General features: G+C 49.8%; 1 protein-coding gene across 6 annotated transcripts in view; it reads left to right on the top strand.

Annotated features, from left to right (window-relative positions):
• The window catches only part of LOC144178302 (proclotting enzyme-like), a 439,300-nt gene that overhangs the window by 359,202 nt on the left and 66,916 nt on the right, over positions 1-13,182 (top strand). For 3 of the 6 annotated variants that reach the window (XM_077706047.1, XM_077706048.1, XM_077706043.1), the window contains exon 1: positions 3,018-3,155. The exons of 1 other annotated variant lie outside the window; for it this stretch is intronic. The gene's annotated coding sequence lies outside the window, so the exon portion shown is untranslated. Of the gene's footprint in view, positions 1-3,017; positions 3,156-9,140; positions 9,426-13,182 lie in introns of those variants that run through there. 2 more of the 6 variants (XM_077706050.1, XM_077706049.1) reach the window with 2 other exon arrangements.

The following is a 13,182-nucleotide window of genomic DNA, read 5'->3' as shown; positions in this document are numbered from 1 at the left end:
GAGGGGACGAAAAGAAGATTAGAATGCTGGTGGACGAAAAGCAGAGAGGGGAATATCGCCTAAGACAGTTACCACCTGTAACAGAAAAAAAAAGTATTTCGGGCCTAATAAGCTTTAGTGCCTGCCCTAAGCAGCGCTAGTATTAAACCACGAGTGTAAAACATAGGTATATTAGTCCTTTTTGGTAAGATGACATGTCATCACCCCGATACAAAGGGGAAACCAATAGAAATCATCATCATCATCATCACTCATGGATCACACTAATCATGGCGCTGCGAATTTGCCTAGCGTTCCCCGCGCGGAAGTGCCTGCCCGCCGGCGGCGGCTTCGGCGGTGCGGCTTTGTCGTCTGCATTAGCGACGGCTGTTTTGGGCCTGTTTTGGTGCAGCTTCGCGTCCATTGCGTGGTGCACTCGCAAGACTTGATTAACTTGTTTGACGGCACCTCCAGTGTAACCCGCACACGACGGAATTGAGTGGTCGTACGGCAAACATACGTTAAGGATTGATTTGCAGGGTGGGAAAGCAAAATGTAGAGACCACATACAGACATCTGGCCGCTAGAGAAAGGCTACCTTTCGCGCAGTGCTTGCATGAATGGGACTCCGTTTTCTAAATTGGTGATTACCAATTCGGTTCTGTTTTAAGAGGTATTACAAAAGGCGAAAGAAGCAACTGGTTCTTAAAAATAGCGATTATAAAAGTTCCCTCAGCTTTCTCGCAATTCTCGAACTTACTAAACTAACTACAGTAGTTTAAATCGGTATAAATTGTAATCACTAAGCTCACATGCCGAATTGTTTCGGTGTCTGCGCTTGTGTCGCGCGGTAGTGTAGCCCCAAGCTAGCGCATCAGGATGGTTAGGTTTTACGGTCTCACCCTTCGAAAGACGCTCCTCTCCATTTTCTTTCCCCGGCCGGGCTACAGCGGCGGCGTCCGCCGCTCTAGCCCGGCCGTGGCCGACGCTGCTGCTGCTTTCTGGACGCCGCCCCCACGAATTCCAGGTAACGGCAGGCAGAATTTCTGGTTTCACTCTTTGTAGAGCCTTGTGTGTGAATTCAAGTGACATCGCATGGGCCATTGTTGTGGGTGTCGTTTAAAGCTTTGCTTTCCAACCACCTTCACAGCGCGAATTGGAGCCAATTTTTTTCAGGCTGGTATATCGTTGAGATGTGTGTGTGCAAAATATGCACTGTCAATGGGATAACAGTGGCTTGGTCACTATTACAAGTGTAGGGGCATCCCGGCCCAACGCGATTTGCGGTGAAGCTTCACCAAAGGAAATACCTCCCCTATAATCCGCACCTGTACTTAACCCCTGAAATCTTCGCATTTATGGTGCGGGTTATACGCGCGAAAATACGTTAATACAGGCGAATCAAAGGTTAACCAAGTGAAACCAAAACTTATCCAGTCTAAGCCAAGCTTTCGCTACGCATATATAGGGTTCGCTGAGCTAAACCGCAGCCATTTTTTTCCTTTCGGACGAGCATGAGAGCCACCGCACGTACCCGGCACGGTGGCGGATACCAGCACTACTCGCGCTCTCTGCAGCGATGCGGCGTGGTGTTTACCGAAGCAGTTTCGTGACTTGAACTTTCGTTTTTTCGGTGCTTTGACGACCCTATAAGAGGAAATACTGCCGAGAAGTCAATTTAAGTGCAGTAGTTAACCTCGTCTTCTTGTTTTAAAACAAGAAGACGAGTGCAGTAGTTAACCTCGTCTTCTCGTATTAAACGAAGCAGAGTTGCTCTCTAACTTCAACCCGCGTAAGCGGCCAGGCCTAACGGTGACGTTTTTTACCCAGTGTTACGTGTGTAACAGCGTCTAGTTTCACGCCATTTTAAGCAATTTGTTTCTGGAAGTGGTGTTATCCTGTTTTCCTAGCCGAATATTTTCTCAGCGTATCAAGATGCGCTAATAGTGACAGCGCTTTTGTGTAATCCTACCTCGGTGGTATATGCACGTCCGTGACTCTCCGCACGGCCAGAAAAAATTGTGTACAATAAACTGAGTTATTGCGGTGCGTGTAGCATTAGATTAGCATAATTTTAGGGTCTGCCGTGCGTACAGCACCAGATTAAACTGCCACCCAGACGGGCTTTTTCTGTTTCGTTTGAGGGCAGGCTGGACGGAAACGGGATTGCTCGGGGCGCACGCCCCGATCTGTAAATGTTCGAGCGTTAGATACGTTAAATAACGAACTTTTATTTTGTCATCAAAGGGGGATCAGCAGCATGCCTGCAGCACTGGAAACGCTGGCAAATCAAAGCAAGGCTACATATTATGGGAAGATCGTACTACGCATGGATGTTCGCCCATGCGTGGTAAATGGGCGAACACCCATGGTGAACATGGGCGAGCATGGGCGAACATGGGCGAGCAATGGGCGAAAATGGGCGAACATGGGCGAGCAAAGTTGTGCAGGGCGCCTCGCGCCGGGGGAGTTTTTATCTCAGTATTCTTTTTTTTTTTTTTTTGGCCAACGTCAGTGGACCATGCCTGCTCAAGCTTAAACAGCTGTGCTGTTAGAAAACACTACCCTTTGATCACCTTACTAAACGAAATTGCTCGGTAATCACTGGTAAACGCGAATCGGTCAACGCGAACTGGTAAATCAAGTGAGCCTAACCTTTCTGAAGTTGGCTTTCTTTCAGTAATACCCTGCTTGCAGTGAAGTATTCTTTACAGGTGATGTCAGCATTGGTTTTGCCACGCACCGTGGGCACGGCAAAATCGGACAGTGACCAGCCAACATCTGTCGCTCTAAAATTACCAAGTAAGTTTTATATGCGTATAACGTGCACACAAAAAAAAAACGACGAGTTCGTTGTTTAAGCAGGGTGACTCGGGAGGCCCGCTGGTGCTGCCAGATGACGACCGCTTCTTCCTCATCGGCGTCCTCTCGTTCGGCAAGCATTGCGCCACCGTGCGCTACCCCGGCATCTGCACGCGCATCACCGACTTCCTGCCCTGGCTCAGCGAAAGGATCCAGTAACAACGGGGCGATGGCCTCCACCGATTTCACGTTCACTGTCGCCGTTGCGCTAGCGTTCCTTCGTCCACACGGCAGGAAAAACATCGGAGCTGTGGCACGGATCCGTGAATCGAGCTGCGGTCGCTGCTCCGTCAAAGGGACACCCAAGGCAACTGGCAAGTTTGGTTCAGACGAAAGTTCAACTGCCCCGTAGCGCCCACAGCGTTTATTCGGCAGCGAAAGATGCTTTAATTGCGGAGAAATTACCAATTTAAAAACGCGTTTCTTCCCTCGCGCCATTCCATGACCTTTCGCGTGAAGCAAACGGCGTACGGAAACGAGTGCGGCAGTGCTGCGCTCTATCAGGAATACTCAAACCTACCAAGCCTTAGCTTAGTAGGTTTGAGCATTCCTGATGGAGCACACCACTCCTGATAGTGCATCGCGGCGGCAGGAGCGCTCGCGCTCTCGGCGCATAAGACAAAACAACTTACCCGCCGTACAGCTGCCGCCCTATGTGCGCCAATCTTGTCTTTGTTTTCAGGTGGTAATTAACCAATGTGAATGTACCGCGCGACCTTTTACTTTACCCACACAACGTCTAGCGGACGCCGAAACCTCAGCGAGAATGACATCAGGGGCGCTCTTTCGTGTTGCAGTATCGTCTCGGAAGCTCACAATAATATGCGCGATTTGTCTGCATCCACGACGTTTCATTTTGGTAGAGCTTTTACGTGCACCTCTTTTAACAGCGAAGCTGTTTAGCGAATCATTAGTGTATGGTGTTTGCAGTTAAAAATACCAAGAAAATGCCGAGCGGCCGTGAGCACGTTCCTCGCGGTGACCACCACCCGGCAGTTAAAAAAAAAACAAGAAAATGCCGAGCGCTCATGTGTGTGTGGCTCGCGGTGACTGTCCAGCGTCCCCGGCGCACGTTTCTCAAGCCAAGCATACCCATTTAGGGAGATTGGCCAAGATTTGCCCCCCCCCCCCCCCCAAAAAAAAAAAAAAAAAAAAAAAAAAAAACTCCCGCGTTCACCGTAATCATTGCAACACTTGCTCCGAACGAGAAAGACACGTCATAGCGTACGCCCCTCTAAGGTGATGTCCAATGATTATCACTTCAAAATAAATGAAGGAAGCTCACACTGATACCAAAAATGATGGAGTATAGGTGGTTGCGGCCGCGAAGAAGAAGCAAATCAGCTGCAATCGTGGAATTAAACCGTCGTGATGGCCGTGAAGGTTACGTACAGCTACCTTCACGTCTTGCGCGTTATTGTGAGCTTCCTTCATTTTTACTTGTTTAAAGGCTGCTCATATTACGGCCTGGGTCGACATCGACCAGTGTAGCGCCTGTTTCGTTGTGGGTTTGCGTATAGACCACTGGACTTCGGTTATACTGGGTGGTTAACGGGGTTTATTAAATCTTAGAGAGGAACAGTGAGTATGAGCAGCTACATAGCTGAAGGATAGAAGTGAACGCAAAGTGGCGTCATCTGATCAAAGTTTACGGCGCGCCGCCGAAGGGAGGTGGACAAGAGGCTTCACACCGCAGGTTCGCATGACTCGGTTTCACCCTACTCGGCATGACCACGCGGCGTTATGTGTTAGTTCCTCTTGTAGCAACTACGCCGAATACCTAGTGTAAAAACGACGCCTAGATACACTGGTGTACGAGCACCTGAATGGCTGTACGCGGGCATGCGTGCTATTCCTATACAGGCGTACGAGTGCACTTTCACCCGAAAATTCGAAAAATACATTGATATTCTCGGATCGACAAATGGACTTACCTAGCAAAGCCTTGGTATGCGTACAATCGGAGTTTACAGGCATGGGACTACGCCGAACCTCAATAACCATCGCAATCGCCAGCGGCGCCGTTGCTTGGCAGATTGGGAATGTCGGCACGGCTTGAATTATACCTGTGCATGAATAATTGTGTACGACTTGTGAAATTTAACGTGTAAAGATAGATTTTACGTGTTTCTTTGAGTGGTTGTAAGCGTGCGTCTCGTTCTGTTGTTCGTCACGTGGCTCTTGGCACATCCGGTCAGTCGCCGTTTGCGCCATCTATGGAGGGCTACTGATAGCTTCATTTATTGAATATTCACGAGATTATTTGATCGGTATTGCCCCAGAGATTGGTATATTCGTTTTCTGGGGACGCCAATCAATCTATTTAGACCCCCTTCGGTTTTTGTATTCAGTGTTCCTTTAAAGAAAGTGAAAGCGTCGGGAAATGGTGTACGCACGATTTCGTTTCGCAGGGGGCCGAAATACGGAAAAAAAGGGGGGCAAAGTTAAAAAAAAAACACGATGAAAAGAAAACAAAAAATCAATAAAAAACATCAGCATTCATTGGGGGTACACTACTGGCGACTATGTAACAAATTATTTTTATTATTGACGTCATCGCAAGCAGACATCCAATTTGCGCGAGTTCGTTGAGTTGTCACTTGCGAACGAACAATAATTTTCAGTTGTCTTAATTGGACAATAAGCTGAGTCAGTGCACTTGTTGTCCCATCCCCCCCACCCCCACGAACCCGGAAATTTCGCAGGGCCGTGGCCCCCTCAGCCACCCCTTTCGTACGCCTGTTGCTTGCGTCGGGAGTGTTTCATTATGTTTTCTGACACCATCACTCCTGCTATCCACGGGACGTTCACTTCGGCCAACAAGAAGATTTAAATCAGCAGTACTGCCCCATGCTTGTTATTGTTGCTCAAGGAAGGGAAGAAAAAGCTCTATTTCTTTTCTTTCACACCTTTAGTTTCTTTGGAGGAGGGGAAAGCTTGTGCATCACAATACTCTTTTGGTCAGTGTCATAGCCAAATCGTGTATGTAATGACACCGTGCTTTACAAGGGACACTGAATTTTGGTGTCAACTTTTTGTCTTCTACCTCAAAATCGTCAACCAGCGCTCCGCGGGTTTATTTCTTTTTTTCTTCATCGCTAGACTCAGACGATAACAGGAGATTGCGGCATTTTTTTTTTTTTTGGCACGCGCATCAAAACAGCAAGGTCACAGACATTTCGTCCTCTAACGTATGCAGGTGGTAGCCACACAGACATAGTTTGTGCAGGAAGTGAGGCCTACATCACCAATACAAATCTAGGGAACAACATTCCTAAACAAAGGGGAACAACATTCCTAAACAAGTTTTAAAGGGGCACTGACACAAAATTTTGAAGGCGAGATAACTTCGGATATAGATTGGTGGGAACACATATACACCATCTGCAAAATATCAGCGGCGAATACAGCCTAGAACATATTTAAAATCAATTTTAAAGAGTGCGAAACGCAACCGAGCAGCCAGCAGAGGACCACGCGCAATCGACATCCCGCGGATATCGTGTAAATAAACAACATCCAAACACGTCGCGAGTTTGTGTTTGCCGCTTCCGCACTGCCGGCGTTTTTCGCCGGCTCGCCCGGCTCGCCGCTCCAATCGGAGGGCCGGAGGGCGGAGCTTTTGCTCTCGAGAACGAACGACCCGATCGTTGGCGGCGGAGGCGCCGTGATTTCGTCAGTTCATCGGGCAGCTGGCCGCGACCAAAGTTGTACAGCGATTCCAGGCACTCTGTTCCTATTACTGTTTATTACCATTGGATGCGAAAACGCGCCGAAGGCACGAAAAGCCCACTGAACTAGCCGCACGGTCGCTGTGCAGGCGGCGGCCACGGCCGCGATGTGGCCCAGGCCGGCGCGGGTAGCTCGAGTGATAGCTTGTTACCGCTGCACGAAATTGTCCCCAAGTCCAGACCATGGTGGCTTACATGAGAAAGGAGTTAATGATGCGATGGCGGGTTGCATTAAAAATTGTCATCTGCACCACTTACGAGAGCGGCACTCGAATATCTGCCCCAGTGCTAAGCCGAACACATCTGTAGGCGGACCTGTAGGCACACCGGCCGGCTGCTCCCAGCGCGCGTCTTGCCACCCACCGTCTCGAGCGTCGCGCGTCGTTCTTTAGCCGCGGTAGCATTTGCACTCGCAGCGCCTGCGTCACATCCACGGTCGCTTTTTAATTAAGCGCCTCACGAGATCAGTACGTGGGGGCATTCGCAGAAACTGCCGTCGATGCGGATTCGACAGCGCTACGGCGGCTCTGCTCTGTGATATCCCTCCGATGGTCACGTGGTCAGCTTTGTTCACACAAAAGCCACAAAATCCATCGTTTCGCGGCACTCGCTGAAACCGAAACTGCGACTGGCCGCATTGAAAATGCCTCTAATTAAACAACCGTCGCACGCTGAAGCAAATGAGGTTTCTACAGGTTATAAGTAGGTCACTAGCTACTTATCGCAACAAAAAAAACAAGATGCACAATTTTTGTGTCAGTGCCCCTTTAAGTAAAACCCTTAAAAGTAAAAAAAAAGTAAAGCAGGCAAATTTATTTTAATATTTTAAAATACATATGTATGAAGAACGGTCATGTCGAGGACACACAATCAGTGCGTGGCACCATCATAGATGCCAGCTCAAAAACTAACGTAATATGCACAAGTTTCAACGAATTACCCTTTTATTCGCAGTGGCCGCAACGAGTAAGGCGCTTTATTTGATGTTGATTTCTCAGTTTTATGAATCAAATGAGCTATGGTAGTTGAGCAGACGCTCAGCCAAACAGTGAATGGTGTCATTCGTTCAGCAGGACTCTGTCGCCAAGACCAACGTAACCGCCTCGTGATATGTCCGCAATCTCCGAGTTCTCACGTGCCTTTGCTTCAGTCCATGTGTTTCCGCAGTTTGTTTCAGCGTAGGTGTCTTTTCGGACCAGTAACTGTTGCAAGAAGCAACGTAGGAACAAAGAGAAAATCGGTTCCCACAGGTGACCGAAAACATGGCAAAGGAAGATCTGTACGGTACTTAGACTTAGAAGTAATTAACAGAAGAACGTCGACACCAACTTCCAGACTGCCTTGCATAGAGCTAGTGAAATATTCAGCAATTTTTTATTGGTGCTTATCGTGTTTTTAAATTACACCTGTCATGCTATTTGTAATGCATTTTTATATCCCCTCTGGCATGTTTAAGCCATGGTTATTACAGAAAATTTTAATAAAACTGTTATTATCTGCTTCACTGTGTCATTCTCCGTGAAACCTGTCGATGGGCATGGCTCATCGCTTGATGGATTGGAACAAATTCTCTATGAACAGACTGGCATTAGCTGTTTCAGGAGCTTTAGGAACCGCCTGACATCTTTTCGTGCGCGGAAAAAAACAATTCAGTGGGCTATTTTCAGTGTGTATTATCACTCTGTTTTTCATCCACAAGTACTCTCTGCGAGATTTTTTTTCGTTCACACGCCGATAACATACGAGGGACACTTGGTTGTTGTGAGCGTCAGTGGCACCTCATATTTATTGTTTGCGGCCTTCTGGAAAGGAATGAACCTAAAATAAGAAATCCCTAATTTTGGAGCTTGACGGATCAGTTACGCCTGGGCGGGCCCTAGTGGAGGGCTAAGGATCAGTTTAGACCAACTAAGGATGATTAAAGTGCGCCGAAACATCGACGCACGGGCATTTTCGTTTTTCTTCTCAGACAGAAAATTGGCCGCCGCAGCCGGGATCGAATTAGGCAGCATCCTCCGGCCCAGCACCACAATGCCTTAGTCACTGAGCCACCGGGCTGAGTGACACGATAAATTTCGCCGTGTAGGGCGACTTGCTGTTGACATAATTGCATGCTTATTCATTTTCCGTGACGTCGCCGAGGGGTGGAGCTCAGTGGCATTGTGGGCCTGTCGAAAGACATCTACGACAGCCTTCTTCCATCGTGTAAAAGCTGACGGGACCGGATACGTTGTTAAGCTCACGCAACAAGACAACGAAAATCGTTCCACAGCGAGTGCTACACAGTGAAGAGTATTCCGGTCGATTATTCAGCGGGGTCAAGCTGGCCAGAGCAGCAACTTTCAGATGCTCGGCCGGGGCCAGTTTCCTCGGGAGGGCCGATCGCTAATCTGCCGTTCGACTCGTCGGCACCGTCGGATGGGCGTCCGTGAGCGGGATCCCGGTTGGAAGCTGCTTACAAGACGCTTCAGTACTCACGCCCCGGAGGCACCGGCCCGGAGCGCGCATTCCCTGCAGACCGGCAGTAACTCGCAAGGCCCGCCCGACGACCGCTGTTCAAAATGAGGAGGCACCCGACTGCGCCGCCCACGCTGCGAGCGCCGTCGGCGCAGGGGCCGTCTACGTGCGAGCCACTGGCGCCGGGTGTCGGTCCACTGCGGCCGCTGGTATGAGGGCCGCAGCCCACTTGTCCGGAGCGCTTATCGAGAGTGGGAGGAGAGCGCCCTCTTGCCCTCCGGCTTGCGCCCAACGGCCGCCGCCGAACAACGTTTGCTGCCGACGGTGCCGGCACGTGGCGGAATCCGGTCCTTGCACGACGCGCAGGACAAGGAAGCCTTCGCACCGACGACCACCGTAAGTGCGCCGCGCCGCTACCTTGGCCACAGCCGCTCCTTTCACCGGGCGTCGGCAACGCACCGACCCTCGGTTGCAAGTGGCGCGACTTAGCGAGAGGGGACAACGGGGCCATCATATTCCCTCTGCCGTCGGAAGCGCGCGACAGAGCAGCGGGCGGCTGGTGTGCTGGCACGACGTCACCTATTGGTCCTCTTCCAGGGTTAAGCGCGACGACAGCCCGGCACGTGACGCATAGAACGCTGACTGCTGCCTGTACGTCGGGGACTTCCCGGCCTTAGGCCCCGACCTACTGATTGGTCTCGCGTTCAGTGCGCACGTAATGATGACAAGTGCCGATTACTAGGGAGCGCAAATGGTTCCAATCCAGCTGTATCGTTTGCTGCGAGGCGACTTGCCGGTGACTGCGAAGGAAACTAGTTAATCCGCATCGTTTGACAACATGACTTGTGCGCGAAGGCGGCATTGCGGTCAGTGGCCGCCTGGGTCAAGTTGGTTCCAGGGAAATGGAACCGTTGAGCCGGACAATTGTCATTGCTAGTGCAACGGCACAGGGAAAAGCGTAGCTTAATAGTTTTCGAGAAGCATGGAAGTTGTAGGTTGGGTGAGTCTACTTTTATTTACCAGCAGTAATCGGCGTTGGGAATGCTTAAGTACGCAAAACTTGGTCGATCAAAGGTAGTGCGTGCTGTCTTGACTCCAAGCCATTGTGTCACTGCTCGGCAAATCCTTCCGGTAATTGTGTTTTCGCCGTATGTTTTGCAATATCTGAAAAGTCACCTATGTGTAGGTCCAGCTGGAGTAACGGAGCCATTACAAAAATTTGTGCCTTCAAGCCGGAGTCACGCAGTGCGATGCATTGAAAATTTAGTTCAATTCAATTTATTTCACTAGCCAAATATAAATGGGATTCTGGGCTAAGAGCTACATATCCCCAACCGTTGCATTTTCCGTCTCGATCTGTGACCCCAATCCCGGCCCTACTTATACACAGTTTAACCACATGCATCGTCAGTTGTAATCAGAGCTACCTGACATACACAGATACCCGTCCGCAAATGTCCTTGACGCAGCGGCTCTTGCGGGCTGTAATGTTGCTTTTTTCGGCACTGATGCTTCTCCGTATACATCCTTTCCCACGGCGTTCCTTCTCGCGATCATTAATATCTCTGTGTTCGCTCCCTGCCACGGTGGTTCTTCCACCGCAGGCGAGGGTGGAAAATGCCTGTAGTGCAATGCCCGCATGCCCCTCTGTGGACAACGGCTTGTCTTCCAGGGAATCGTAACGAGATTCTCGCACCGGCGGTCGACGTTCAGAGCGGCAATCAAAGCTGCCCACATAATGGTGGCAAACGAGCTTTCCTAGCTGCGTGGTTTTATTTTCCAAGGGGACCGATGTAATAACCGGACGACTTGGAGCGCCACATAACCGTGCTCCCTTTCACCTCAAACCTTGAGCGTGCGCTGTCACTAGTTAAAATTTGAACGAGCAAAGACTTTGGGCCTGCTGACAAAAACCAAATTCTTTTTCCTCATTTTACCACAAAATTTTTCAGTTTAACGAAACTTAGCGAAACATAATGGAACTTAACGGAGAGTTAAGGAAACTGCTTTGCGCGTCGAAATTGCTCAGTGTGGCCCTGAAACCTGAGTTCTTTCAATTCGAAAACCTTATGCCGATTTCCCGAGTTTAGACCCTCCAACATTTGGTAGAGCATCCCGTATTTTCCAATTTACAACTCACTGGCACAAAGGTTGATGCGCAGTAGAGGGAGAAAGCGACGACAGTGCGCGATGGCCTGGCGTAAGGCACGCTTTTAGGTTTAACGTCCAGTTCTAACATGTAATCCGCAGCTAGACGCGCAATGCGCACGACGTTGCTTGGCATGTCTAAAGGCCCCACTTAAAGGCTACCTAACGCTAAGCCTAAACATAAAACGTTATGTCTGACGTCGCATTTTGATGTTTAACGTGGACAACAGGTATACCCACTGAAAAAAACGTACTAATTGCAAACAGTGTGCTTTAAGCAGTAAGTACCTGTTGACAACGAAAGACTTCAAAGCAAAACTTTAGGCCCAAGCCCCGTCGCTTCGGTATGCCCGACAGTTGCTTGTTTTAGCAAAGTGATTCATGCCCACGCAGTTGCACGTACCCGCAGTGCGGTATTATTGTACAACGCCTAGTAAGATGAACGCTGATATTCCGATATTGGCGTAGCGAAACTTTTTTGCAAATTTTCAGAGGCGAAGCTCGGGCTGTCGGCGTCTCAAGTAGTGACGGTACTACAACACCGGAACACTTGTTTTCCCACGCCTCACGCTAGAACGTAACGCGTACTAAAAGAAAAGTGGAGAATAGGTAAAACCGGTTCAAAATAAACCCACATGATTTGAAGATTTGTGGAACGCTCCCTGTCCGCTCCATGGCAATCTTCAAGCACAAGCAGAAGCTGTTTGTAGACGGGTTATAATTCGTGTCACACTCAAGTACCGACCCGCTGTCGACGCTAGGCCTGATCGGGTCGCGTGATCGGTCGAAGCAAGAAAAGTCATACTTACCTGTTGCCAGGCTTCGTTGATCACCGAGGACGAGCCCCCATGGCGAGGTGCGGGCATTGCACTGCGGTCGCTTTGCCCTCTGCCACTACCCCATACTGGGGCAGATAGAACATACAAATTGCTTAAATCCGGTTTAACTCAAGAGAGGGCGCCACCTCAGCAGCAAGCGCGCGATTGCTCTTAGCTTCCACCGGCGCTTCTCCGGCGCCCAGTCAGCGCCCGCCATGTGGAAAGATAATCTTCGAGTACACTTGTACGCTGCATGTTTCGCAACTCCCGAATATTCAGGTTAGTGGAGATGGCCCGGAATTTTCTCTCTTACTGTTCAGGTTTCACGCATTTAAAACAACATAAAACAAAACATTGTCGCCATTTCGTATGAAAGGTTACGTGGCTCATGGAGCGAAGAAAAACGCGTCGGCGTCCGGTGAAAAAACGTTCCACTCCCTGCGCCTCTGGAAAAAGAAATATTCAAGGCCGCTCCGCCCTGCGAAGGTGGACGACCAGCGGAGCTTTGCGAAGCACCTGAGGGGTATAGTGCCTGTATATTCCAGGCACTATATGAGGGGGCACAAGTATCCGTTTGTCGTACAGATCTTGAGCCATGGCACAGCGGCACCGCATAGTAAAGAACTCTTGCACGTTCCGCACCCTTTAAACGCTGCGCCGTCAGCCTATTCACGAAAGGCGCGTAGCAACACGTCCGTTGCACTTTCAAGCTTCACGTCATCTTACCAATTAGCATTACGTCGCTCTCGGACCTCAGTCTGTCGTACACACATATGTCACAATTGAATCCGAAATGTCTGTCCACAAAGTCCCTCTGTACAATTTTGCATACGCACCCTTATGCTCGTCCAATTACGGGTGTGATCGCTTCGCGGTGCCCGCCTTCCTGTCGAGCCTGCAGCTTACGGGCAGCCCCTCAGGCACGACATTCACTGCTACTCGCTGCCAGCCGCTGCCCATCGCACTCGCGTTTATGTTCGCGGCGTCTGGCGTTGATCGACGCCGTTCCCACGTCGACCGATCCCATGATCGACGCCGGAACCCACACAGCTCACAACCTTCCAAGAAATTTTACGGCTCTACAGGCTCGATAGAAACACGCTCCCCGAACCACATTCAACACTCGCGAAGAGGCAGGAAATCAACCACACTCAGACTAACGCATTTAAACATTCGTTTGGGATGCA

This window comes from Haemaphysalis longicornis, unplaced genomic scaffold (genome assembly GCF_048455015.1).
Source record: "Haemaphysalis longicornis isolate Haplotype H1 unplaced genomic scaffold, Haemaphysalis longicornis Haplotype H1 scaffold_4, whole genome shotgun sequence".
NCBI classification, from domain to species: Eukaryota; Metazoa; Arthropoda; class Arachnida; order Ixodida; family Ixodidae; genus Haemaphysalis; species Haemaphysalis longicornis.
This window is presented reverse-complemented; position numbering and strand designations above follow the sequence as displayed.